This window comes from Topomyia yanbarensis, chromosome 1, assembly GCF_030247195.1.
Source record: "Topomyia yanbarensis strain Yona2022 chromosome 1, ASM3024719v1, whole genome shotgun sequence".
Taxonomy (NCBI): domain Eukaryota; kingdom Metazoa; phylum Arthropoda; class Insecta; order Diptera; family Culicidae; genus Topomyia; species Topomyia yanbarensis.
In genome coordinates, this window is record NC_080670.1 from 40,176,127 (window position 1) to 40,186,620 (window position 10,494).

General features: G+C 40.4%; 1 long non-coding RNA gene across 1 annotated transcript; it reads left to right on the plus strand.

Annotated features, from left to right (window-relative positions):
• Window positions 1–2,213: 2,213 nt before the first annotated feature.
• On the plus strand, window positions 2,214–7,953 carry LOC131677422 (uncharacterized). Its single transcript, XR_009303342.1, has 3 exons — window positions 2,214–2,518; window positions 2,576–2,616; window positions 7,628–7,953. It is a non-coding gene; the product is annotated as an uncharacterized LOC131677422 (long non-coding RNA).
• The last annotated feature ends 2,541 nt before the right edge of the window (window positions 7,954–10,494 follow it).

Below are 10,494 nucleotides of genomic sequence, written 5' to 3' on the forward strand. Positions count from 1 at the left end.
CATGTATTCCCACCCAAGTAAAGTGATCAATTCACTCGTAAGTAGGAACACACATTGTTACAATTTAACAATTCAATATCGGTTTTTTTTGCACTACTTTTTTACACGTGCTCGGCTAGGGTCTATCCGGGAGAAAATTGCGGAAACACTTCCCATATAAATATCGACAGCGGAAATCAAAAGTACTAGAGAGCGGAAAGGGCTCATATAATATTTAAATATAATAAGAAAAATATTTAGATCACTACATTTTATTAATCTTAAGAAATAATTATAATAAAAACAACACCATAAGAAAAATATTTAGTTCATCATTTCATTTAATTTTACATGTGCTATCAAGGGTTAATAATGTTGGGAAGGAAAACAAAGGAAACAATATTGGGCACCTGATTCGCTCATTCCTCTTGAGCATGTTGTATCTACTGCCATTGGGTCAACTACGCTGCGCCGACTGGTGTGGTGTCTCCGCTAATTGACGGAACGGGCCGGTCGTGACAGACCGAACGTATGTTGCACTGAATCAGCCGTCGGTAATGTAAAATGCACAGGCCTTTCAACAGTACCGGCCTCGATAACTTTTCGATCCGATATCGCCGGTCAGGATTCTTCCACTTAGGCGAAACAACTGGCACTAACAGTTTTACCGCACACAGCGCGTACTGTCACCAACACTATCACTGTTGAAAAAATACTTGGTAACCAAAACGACCTATACCGAATTTTAAACTAGTTACTTTGTTACCAAAAAAGAGACCGAATGCTTGTCGGCTCCTGCTTATATATCCCACGAAGTCCTGGGTGGTGGATATTTCCGCTCTTCACGGTACATAGCAAGCGAGATGACTCTAGCTATCAGAGCGAGATAACAGTCTTTCGCAGGGCGCAATTGTATCGGTGGGATAATTGGGACACGCAAAGGATCGAGGGGCATTCGGTATTTTTATAGCAAATTCAAATTTTAAATAAATATTTTCAATAGGGTGATACTAATAATTATTAATTAAAAAAAATAAAAATAATTCAAAATATTATAAAAAGGTAAACAAATCAAAACGTATCTAGGGTATATGTACATATTATATAATTAAGTTATTTATTATTTACACCGTCGGTCGAGATTTATAATGTAACCGATCATGGAGGTTACAATCCTCCCAGAGCCGGTTAGAAAAAAAGTATTTTTTTTTGGTTGTGTTTAAGCTCCACCATGGGCCTGCTGCCGCTGCGATTTCAAGGTAATGTAGAACAATGATTGATCCATAGGAAGCTCTTTTCTTCCACATTATTTGAATTTAAAGCGGTGAGACTCGCCATGTTGGGGACAATATTTTGACTAAGCCATGGGCCTACTGCCGCTGCGATTCCAAGGTAATGTAGAACAATGATTGATCCATAAGGAGCTCTTTTCTACCACATTATTTGAATTCAGAGCGGTGAGACTCGCCATGTTTATAAAAAAAATCTAAAATATGTTGACTAAGCCATGGGCCTGCTGCCACTGCAATTCCAAGATAATGTAGAACAATGATTGATCCATAAGGAGCTCTTTTCTACCACATTATTTGAATTTAGAGCGGTGAGACTCGCCATGTTCAAAAGAAGTTTGATTTGGGGTATCCAATTTCAGATTATAAATCGTGGGCCTACTGCCCTTTGAATATCCATTTTAATACAGAACAATGATTTTCCCAAAGGATCTTTTCTGCTGTATTATAAGATTTTCAATTGGTGAGACTCGCCACGGAAGAGTATATTTGTGATTCAGGGTGATTTTTATTAATTGTGCTATTTTGCAATCTCAGGATCCGTCAGATAAAATAGTATTTCATACCACTCCCTCATTTGACCATAATACCAGAACTCATCCAAATTCCTGCCAAGAAAGGTGGACTAGATTGACTAGGTGAATTACTCATGGAAGGAGATTTCAAAGATATCGAGAAAACATCTCCCTTCTCCTTTTATCCGGTCGTTAGCATGTAAACTAAAACCAAAAGTTTCTAAGTATTATTAAAACCCACTTGTTCTTTTTTTTCGCTCATTCTTACATTCGTCCGCTTTCAATCATATCACATTCACATCTTACATTCAGGCATTTCATTCACATCAATCACTTATCTCTCATGCTTCACATCACGCATTCTTTCCTCAGACATTCATTCCTTAACTAAAAATCTATCTCTATTCTAGGGCGCCCTAATATTATGCCTATTCTATAGGCTTTCTCAATTATGATCATTTTAGTTTGTCGACGAACTGATCGAATTTAGATTAATAATAAATTTCCATAGTCGATCAGGTTTGACCCACTGTGCTCCGTGTTCCCTCACATATAACATCGAATGCACCGGGTTGCCTTTCTTTTTCATAGAACCCACTTTTGTGCCACCCGTTAGGTCAACTCCTGAACGGAGGAGAATGTCAGACGTCAAAACGATAATGACAGCAGAGAATCAACAAATACAAAACATTATGTTGAAGAATGGATGACCGAAAGTAGGTTTGCTTATTTTAGGTGAGGAAATGTTTTTTTAAGGTGTTTTGGTGGCTAATTTGGACCTCTTTTTTTTAGATTATGTTACCGGGGAAATCGTCGGGGGTTCATTGCTTCAGGTGAGTATATATTTTACAATTAAAAGCTCTTTTTTTTCAGTTTCCCACCCCGATACAAGGATACAGCCTAACCAAATAAAGAATGAAATTAAGACCTAGTGTTTTTTTTACCCCGGCTTTAAATGAATGGCCGGCCAAACCCCCAGATCTTTCCCTGATAGGTCTTCCAGTCGGTATGAGTTGGATCCGACTTTCGCAGATATTTTGCACGGTAGGTATTGTCGGCCGTACTTCGCGTTGTAGTGCTCGATCGCGCTAGACAGTTTAGTGTTTCTTCTGAAAACGAGTTGACCTTGGCAGAAGGATTTGGAAAACCGTTTGTGTCGGAGGTTATAATGCCTTCGCGCGGTCTCGTGTGCTTTGGCCAGGTTTTTGATGACCAAATCGTAGATTTTTGTAAACATTTGTTTACGCTTTGATTCCCTTTCCTCCTCTGAGCAATTTTTCCCGTGACGAAATAGGCGATGGTCGGCCCCCCTTTCCGAAAGTTCGTGGCCGTGTGTCACAAAATACGGAGTAAACCCAGTAGCAGAGTGAATGCTGGTGTTTAAGATTAATTCTATTTCAGGTAGTTTTGTATCCCATAGGCGCTGATCATCTTGAACGTATGTCCGAATGGCAGCGTTTATCGTTCGATTCACCCTCTCGACCGGGTTTGCTTGAGAATGATACTTGGAGTTCAGCCAGTGTGTTATTCCGAAACGATCCACCAAGTTCTTAAATTCCTTAGAGATAAAAGGACTTCCATTATCGGAAATTACTATCTCTGGGACGGAATTTCGAAAGAACCAGTGGTCGCGAAGAATCGCACACATGGCTGAGCTCTCAAGCTTTCGTAAGGGATGTATCATAACCCACTTAGAAAAATAGTCGGTTATAACTAACATATGTTGATTACCTTTGCGACTGCGTGGCAAAGGACCGACAAAATCTAAAGATATTATTTGCCACGGTCGAGAGGCCTCCCTAAATTTACCCATTTCGGGCGCCACCGGTACGGAGGCTGGTTTAACTTCTTTGCAGGTTTGACAATTTTGAATGTAAGACCGAATGTTTGTGGCCATTTGGGGCCAGTAGTATCGCTTTTGAATTCTAGAGCGGGTTTTTTCAAAGCCTGGGTGGAATACATCATCATGATTCTCCCTGATGATTTGAGTGACCTCATCCAGTTCGGGAATTAGTTTCCACTCAAAGCGACTGTCGTAGGGTTCGCCTTTTGATGTCACAAACTTGTAGAGTTGACCGTTGTCAACTTTAAAATCTATGTAGTCGTCTGGTTTAAGTTGTATTTTTGCTATTAATGAATTGCGCCACGATGCGGCAGGGGAAGGCTGGATCGCAGCAGTGCTTCGGGACAAGGCATCTGGAACGATATGGTCTTTACCTTTCCGGTGTGCCACCGTCATGTCGTACTGCTGCAGAACCAAACTCCACCTACTGCATCGGGACCCAACTTTCCATTTAGTGTTGAGAATGTGTGTTAAAGCTGACGAATCAGTGACTAATGTAAAATGATAGCCTTCAATATAGCCCCGAAATGCGTCTATTGCTAGAAGAGCGGCTAGTGCCTCCTTCTCAGCGGCATGATAATTTTTCTGAGGAGTAGTGAGCTTGTGAGAGAAGTAAGATATAACTTTCTCCCCCTCTTCGTGTTTTTGGGTGAGAATCCCAGCGACAGCTACGTCACTGGCATCAGTTTGGATTGAAAAAGGTAAGTTGAAATTTGGACTGCCGAGAATAGGAGTGGAGATCAGTAATTCTTTGACGTCACAAAATGCTTTCTCGGCATGATCGTTCCATATAATCTTTTTTGTTTTAGTTTTCAAAAGGTCTGTCAGTGCAGAGGTAATGCCACTGAATCCTGGTATAAATCGACGGTAATAGTTCGCCATTCCTAGAAATCTCCTCAGTTTGGTTACGGTATCCGGTCTTGCGTATTCGACAATTGGCCTGATTTTGTCAGGGTTAGTACGCAGACCTTTCGTACCAAGGAGATAACCTAGGAATGGGATTTCAGAGACTCCGAACTGGGACTTTTCTATGTTAATGCTTAGATTTGCTTGCCTCAGGCGCTTGGCAATTTCGCGCAGTAAGCGCACGTGTTGCTCAAATGTCTCCGTTACCACGACAATATCATCGAGGTATACGAAGACATTTGGCTCTAAAATGCCGTGGCCAAGAACCTGGTCCATCAGTCTGGCAAGCGTGGCGGGACTGTTAACTAAACCAAATGGCATTCGGGTGTATTGGAATAGACCCTTTCCTTGCACACTGAATGCCGTAAATTTTCTGGAGTGTGGGTCGAGAGGTATTTGAAGGAAAGCTTCCGATAGGTCGATAGTAGATAAATATCTCGCTTTCGGAAGCTGCCCCAATATGCGACAAGGGTGTGGTAAAGGATATGCATCACGAATAGTGCGCTCGTTTATTTTGCGTGCGTCCAAGCAAAGTCGGACTTTGTTCGGTTTGATAACGGGTACGCAGTTTAAAGACCATTCAGAATTGCTGCGTTCAATTATGCCTGCTTTAAGCAGCCGCTGTAATTCTCCCGCGACTAGCCCTTGAGTTCGAGGAGACATTACGTAGGGGAACTGTCTAATCGGAGGTTTTCGCTTCCACTCATCTTGGATTTCGATGCGGTGAACAGCTAGGGGAGTCAATGTAAGTGGTTCGCCCTGTTTTGCCGATAAGAATAAGGTTTTTATCTCTGCAATACAAATTTCTTCCTCGGCATTGAGAACTGTTGATGGGGGCGTATGGTTACTGATAGCCGACTCGTCATCGGCTTCCACTGAGAGACATTCGTGAATCTGGGGTTGAATATTGAATTTTTTCCAAAAGTCCATGCCACAAATACAGTTTATGGCAAGGTTGGGGACTACCAGCGTAGGAATAACTTTCATCATCCCGTTAAAACAGAATGGGAGATATAATTGTCCCAAAATATCAAGCTGCTCTCCGCTCGCCGTGCGTAGTAAAATAGCGTTTTGTAGGGGTGATACTTTGGGAGACTTTAATTGTGTATATACCGATTTATTAATTATGGTTAAATTGCTGCCACTATCTAATAATGCGCGAACCTTATTACCGTACAAACTCACGGTGGTATACGGTCGGTTATCGTTGGGATAAGGGTATGAAATGGAGAATGTTGATGGAGTAGTTTCATAAACATTTTCTGGAGCAATTTGGAAATTAGACAAAAATGTGGATTGGAATTTATACGCAATTACTGGCTTTGCGGACGGCGATTTTCGCTCGCAGCCATGCCGTTTTTTATGCAGAAAGGACAGTTATTAGAAGGGTATCCGCGAAAACCACAGTTTTCACACAACACACCTCTCGGTAGTCTGCAGGTTTGGATTTTGTGACCCCATTTACCACAATTGAAACAATTGTTGGAGGGTGGTGGACAATGGCCATCTATTAGGGCCTCGAGGGTAAGTAAAGACCTGTTAGAATTCCTAGCGGCATTGGCATTGAGAGATTGAGTGTGAGATTCATTGCGTTGGGACGCGTGGTTTAATGACTGATTGGTAATAGGTTTGGGTGCGTTACGCGAACTCGATTGCTGTTGTGAAGGCTGAGATTGCTGCCTGTCTTTTCTCGTTTGTTTGGTGGAGTTGGAATTTTCTAGCGAGGCTAGTGATTTTTCGTTTCCAAAAACTTTATTATAGGCTGAAAAATTTAACGCGTCCACCTTTTGGCCTGCCGCTACTAAGGTTGCCAAGTCTGCGATGGGAATAAAATTTATTTGTTTTTTGTAATCAATTCTAATATTCTGCAATAGAATTTGAACTTTCTCGTAGTCAGGCAATTGTGTGCTCATTGTACGGAATAATCTTTCCATTTCGTGGTAAAATTCAAGGAAAGTTTCATTTCTTTGTTGTCTACGTTGGTAGACTTTCATTTTAATAAGTGCGTCTAAGTCTGGATGCATAAATGATCGTCGTAATTCTAGCACCAAATGTTGCCAGTTTAAAAGGCGACCGGTACTACGCATAGTCATGTACCATTTGAGTGCTGGACCTGAGAATAAGTGCACCGCCGACTCAAATAACTCGGTTTCGGAAACGTGTTCCGCCACAGATAATGCTTGTATAATTTCTAAGAATTCGTTAAGTTTAAGTCCCTGATCATCGCCATCATATTTAGAAATGGGCCATTTTGACACCGGTAACCTTTGCTGAGAGTGATTACTCGGAGGAGTGGGAATAAACTTTGTCGTAGAATGATTGTAAGGTTGCCTATGGTTATTAATTACTTCTTGCCAATTATTGCTACCGTGATTACATGCCCGAGGATCGGTTGGAACTGGGTTGTGATTGCTTGACTGTTGCCAGTATTGGTACGGGTTCGCGTAAACGAAGAATGGGTTATTGTTATCGAGGGTTGGATGAAAAGTGGCATTTCTAGCTGTGTTGGATGATGTACCGGCTTGGTCAAGACATGCGTTATTATTTGCTTTTGATTTCAAAATGGAGGGTTGCTTTTTTGAGGGCCCTGGTGGGGCTGTATTACGCGGGCACTGCATACTTGCCAATTCGTTTTCTAATTGCTCGATTCGACCTTGGAGAGAATTTATCATTTCAATATCTACCGATTTACGTTTCTTTTTTCGATCTTGCGATTCATCAGGTGACGAAGAATTTTCGGACTCATCGCCAGCTGGTGTATCATCATCGAGTAAATCTCCATGATCACTGTCTGCGTTCCCGTCGCGTTCCAGTTCAGGGTGAAATTCTGATTTAATTGTATTTACGATTTGAAAAAATAATGTTTTAAGTGTATTTTCTAGTTCCGAAGTCTTATTTGTTTGGTTAAGGAGCTGATAACTACGGTGAGCGTAGTGTGACAATCGTGTTTTACACCGGCTCATTATGGTACTATCGTTTCGTTTTAGCCTACCACAAATTTCAGCGCATTTTTGCTGACATAAAAGAATTTCTTCTTCAATGTCAACTGACAGTTGAGCATCGTATAACCTATTTTCTTCTTTTTCAATTTTTAGGTGGTCCCGTAAGCTACGTTTTCTTCGGGAAAACGTGGGATCCTCGCGAATTACGATGGATCTAACTGTAGTTTCAAAAACTATTTCATCTTGTTCTAAGTGATCTATCCTCATTTCGTAGTACCACGTTTTCATCCATTCCACTGCTTGATCAAAATTTAGATTAACCTCTGCCATTTTCAAAACGAAAAAAAAGAACAATTGGTTTCGAAACAAAGCGTTCAAATGAGAACAAAAGAACTAGGTAACGATCACTCAATCCCCGGAAATTAATCTCACCCGTCAGTCTAAATGAAAAAGGCTGAATTCTGGTAAATGGTCAAACAAAAGAGACGGTAAAATTTATCACTAAAGTAATTATCATCACCCGGAAAGATTTTTTTGCACTTTATATAAATCACTTGAATCACAAATATAATCATATAAATATAACCTGCAAATGGTAAAAATATTTCAAACAATTTTATATTGGTTGCAATTCCTCCCGGAGCCTGGTAAAAAAGGGTTGCAATTTTGTTTAAAATTGAAAACCTTTTTATAATTATTTAGCGTTGGGCGCCATTTGTTACAATTTAACAATTCAATATCGGTTTTTTTTGCACTACTTTTTTACACGTGCTCGGCTAGGGTCTATCCGGGAGAAAATTGCGGAAACACTTCCCATATAAATATCGACAGCGGAAATCAAAAGTACTAGAGAGCGGAAAGGGCTCATATAATATTTAAATATAATAAGAAAAATATTTAGATCACTACATTTTATTAATCTTAAGAAATAATTATAATAAAAACAACACCATAAGAAAAATATTTAGTTCATCATTTCATTTAATTTTACATGTGCTATCAAGGGTTAATAATGTTGGGAAGGAAAACAAAGGAAACAATATTGGGCACCTGATTCGCTCATTCCTCTTGAGCATGTTGTATCTACTGCCATTGGGTCAACTACGCTGCGCCGACTGGTGTGGTGTCTCCGCTAATTGACGGAACGGGCCGGTCGTGACAGACCGAACGTATGTTGCACTGAATCAGCCGTCGGTAATGTAAAATGCACAGGCCTTTCAACAGTACCGGCCTCGATAACTTTTCGATCCGATATCGCCGGTCAGGATTCTTCCACTTAGGCGAAACAACTGGCACTAACAGTTTTACCGCACACAGCGCGTACTGTCACCAACACTATCACTGTTGAAAAAATACTTGGTAACCAAAACGACCTATACCGAATTTTAAACTAGTTACTTTGTTACCAAAAAAGAGACCGAATGCTTGTCGGCTCCTGCTTATATATCCCACGAAGTCCTGGGTGGTGGATATTTCCGCTCTTCACGGTACATAGCAAGCGAGATGACTCTAGCTATCAGAGCGAGATAACAGTCTTTCGCAGGGCGCAATTGTATCGGTGGGATAATTGGGACACGCAAAGGATCGAGGGGCATTCGGTATTTTTATAGCAAATTCAAATTTTAAATAAATATTTTCAATAGGGTGATACTAATAATTATTAATTAAAAAAAATAAAAATAATTCAAAATATTATAAAAAGGTAAACAAATCAAAACGTATCTAGGGTATATGTACATATTATATATTTAAGTTATTTATTATTTACACCGTCGGTCGAGATTTATAATGTAACCGATCATGGAGGTTACAACATCCACCAACTAGTCACGAAGACACCCGTACCAACGCGAATATACCATGCCAGAAAACGCCACTGGACCAGCACCAACTCTGCAAAAAAGGTACCTGTGTCATTCTCGAACACTTTGAAAGCCCCATTTAATCTGAGATCACTTGTTAGTTGAAAACAAGAAACATCAGCCTCAAAAACAACTTACTCAGACAAAACAATACGTATTCCCCCTGCATGGTCAAATATCCGTTTCTAGAAACTGAATAAATCAAAAATATACTTTGTGCAGTGGCTTATCAGTATAGCTGTACTCGGTGGGAACTTCGCCGTATACTCACTGCTCTATCGCCGAAGCAATTTGAGATGTCAACCAGAATATTATTTGATGACATTTAAGGGGGCACACTATTCTATGAAAAGGAGGACTGTCAAAGTAATCTAGTGTCTCATTCATAGTTATACATAGCAAGTATTCCTATTATATGATGTTATGGTCGGAAGAGTAGATAAGCGACTTCTTCCAATTTCTAACTATTTTAACATTTCCAACATTAGAAAAAACGTTTTCAGGTGTAGTCAACTGGAACTGTAGTTTGTTTATCGGAAGGACTCGCTGTCCGAATCACTAGTTACAATTGCAGACGAGACGATAAATGTCACCTACTAAAATACTGCTTAAGGTCAATTGTGGCGGACCGTGCTTCTGATTGTGATTTTAAGTGTACGGTTCAAATGTTTAATTACAGAGGCGTTTTCATGTTTCCGATATCGCGTGTGTAGGTGTGCATGGATAACCGCGAAGGGTTCGAGCGTTTGCATGTCAACATATTTCATCGCGTGGGCGTTTGTATGTCGCGTGTACAAATTCGATTGTACAAAGCCGTTTGCATGGTCGAGTGTGTGCTAGAATGTTCGCACGGACCGCGAGTCTGATGTTTAATTTAAACTGCACGATTCAGATCCTAGAAGAGAATGAGTCCCCCCATATCGCTAGAGTATCCGGCCATATCGCCCTGAAACTTGTTGTGCAGTATACATGAACGTCATTTTTTAGAATGGTTCAATTGTAGGGATGGATCTAGGACCCCTTCATGACCGCGCGGTAACGGGCGTTCACATGTCCGCGCTTTGGACGCAGTAAATAAATTTATAACTTATACAATTATAACATTTTTATTCATGGATTTGTGTTTGGACTTCGTCTCATCAGTATCAAACAGACCGT